The sequence below is a fragment of the Dendrobates tinctorius genome, unplaced genomic scaffold, assembly GCF_039654945.1.
Source record: "Dendrobates tinctorius isolate UK_male_01 unplaced genomic scaffold, ASM3965494v1 ptg000171l, whole genome shotgun sequence".
Taxonomy (NCBI): Eukaryota; Metazoa; Chordata; class Amphibia; order Anura; family Dendrobatidae; genus Dendrobates; species Dendrobates tinctorius.
This window is the reverse complement of record NW_027361838.1, coordinates 8,929,433-8,931,609: the sequence shown is the minus strand read 5'-3', so window position 1 is coordinate 8,931,609 and position 2,177 is coordinate 8,929,433. Positions and strand designations below refer to the sequence as shown.

At 40.7% G+C, this 2,177-nt stretch overlaps 1 long non-coding RNA gene across 1 annotated transcript; it reads left to right on the top strand.

The window, feature by feature from the left end:
• The first annotated feature begins 220 nt into the window (after nt 1–220).
• On the top strand, nt 221–858 carry LOC141053749 (uncharacterized). Its single transcript, XR_012221263.1, has 4 exons — nt 221–284; nt 363–430; nt 530–587; nt 778–858. It is a non-coding gene; the product is annotated as an uncharacterized lncRNA (long non-coding RNA).
• The last annotated feature ends 1,319 nt before the right edge of the window (nt 859–2,177 follow it).

Genomic DNA, 2,177 nt, shown 5'->3' with positions numbered 1-2,177 from the left:
CTTTAAATATGGCCAGCATTTCACAACAGGCTCCCCAGAACACTACAGGGTTAAATGCCTTCCTTGCTTACATGAATACTAACACATGAGACATGACCGCTTTAGAGGCGGTCTTCCTATTTTGCCTTGGAATCTGTGGGCATGCACAGTAAGCTCCCCACGGTCATGTGACCGCTATGACGTTCTCATGACGCAGCTACAGACGGGCATTTAACCCGGAAGCATAGCTCACACAGCATCCTCCTCTCACGGCGGCACCCTGGATTGTTTCAGCGGCCTCTTAGGTAAAATTTTGAGAAACAGGCTGACAGCCTGACGCTTTGATCCCTAGTACATTAATCTTCCCTCCTCCTTCTTCACAGTGCTGCAGCCCTTTGCAGACAGCTCCATACAGCGCTGCCACTCTCTCCCTAAGGCCTGCTTTATCCAGGTACACAGCGCCGTTACTTATTGGTCTCTTCTGGCCACCATTAAGATGTTTTTGCACATTTTAGCATCATTTAATACCCGTGTTTTCTTCCTTATGCAGTCATATTGTATCCAGCCCCTTTGATAGACTCGAGCTCCAGCCATTACAAAATAAACAGGTACAGAGGTTTACAGCTCACCATTCAACCACATTATCTTGGTCACTCATGCTAATCGTTAACCCCTTGGTATTCTCTGTTTACCATTCAGCTGCATACCATGCTCTTATTTGCTCTTTTTCTTATTGTCAGCATTATAGGATTTCATTCCTGCCTTAGGATATCTTTTACCCTACTGTATCTCTTACAGGTATATACTCCTTGCCATCCATATTTGTCAGCATGGATATTTCTATTCTATTATAGTGATTAACACTCTGGGAGCACATAGATATCCTTTTTACTTATAGTCATTTCACCATAGTTGTGGACTTCGGTCCCTGGAAAAAAATTTTCTGTTACTCATAAATCCATTTTCCTTAACCATGTTCTCACCCTCATTTATGGCACAGATGAAATCTGAAAACTGCATCTACACTTATGGAATGAATTTCTGCCGTCACTTTCCTTCACTATAGATCCTGCTTCTGACGTCAGATTATTAATTATTATTTTAAAAGTGTATTATATGTCTATGGCATTGTTCTGGCATTGTTTTGTTCTCTTGTTTACTTTTTTGTAACTTATAGTCTACTCTAAAGAAACAAAAAGAACTTTCTGATGAAGGTCCGTTGTTGGACCGGAAACTTTCATATGATATGAGTCTATTTTTGTCTGGATGCACAATAAAGAAAAAATTGCTTCTGCTATTTTGAGTGCCAAGTATTTTTGTACATGTCAATATCCCATCTCTGGCTGTACAGTACTACATATCCACATGGTGAGACTCGGGAGGAAAGGAGTGTTATTTGACTTTTGGAGAACAATGTTTAGTAGAATAGTTTACTGACTCCACATACAGAGCCCCTAAGTGCTAGAATATCAGAATCTGCCTTCAAGTGACCCCATTTTGGAAATTATACCCCTCTTGGAATTTATCTACAGGTATATTGACAACTAAGACTCCAGTGTGTGTTTTCTAGAAACAATCAGCAATTGATGTTACTTAGTGAAAATTGCATATCTGTCATTGTAGTGCCCAAACTTTGTAGTGCCCGTACATTATGCCCAGCTTGTACTTCTTGAGATGCGAACCACACAAATTAGGTGGGCTCTCATCGCTACAGAAATGTGAAACATGGATGCTAAATGGGGTTTAGGCAAATTGAGGTGCTCAGAAAGGAGGTGAGCATTTGAATTCGAGAGCGCAGAATTTGACAGATATTTTTAGGTGCAGAGGGGAGCCATAGAGCTTTTTCAAAGTCTTTATGTTCCCGGGAACATGGAGCTCCCCTTATTTCCATTGACAGATGATGGACCTGAGTGGGGATTTGCTTTTTTGTGGATTAAGTTGAAACTTTTATTAGGAATGTTTTACGTAACATATTCAGGCTCGGACTGTCCCATAAGGGTACAGGGGAATCCCCCAGTAGGCCCCTGTGCAGACATGGGTCCCAAACCCCAATGTATGGGCAGTACTTGGCATAATTCAATTGATTCAATCTGTAAAGATAAAAGCAGCATCTCATCATTCATTTACTAAACTACCCAATTTATTATTATATACAGTTGTAGGTAAATTTGTGACTGAGGGTAGTGTAATATTTGCAT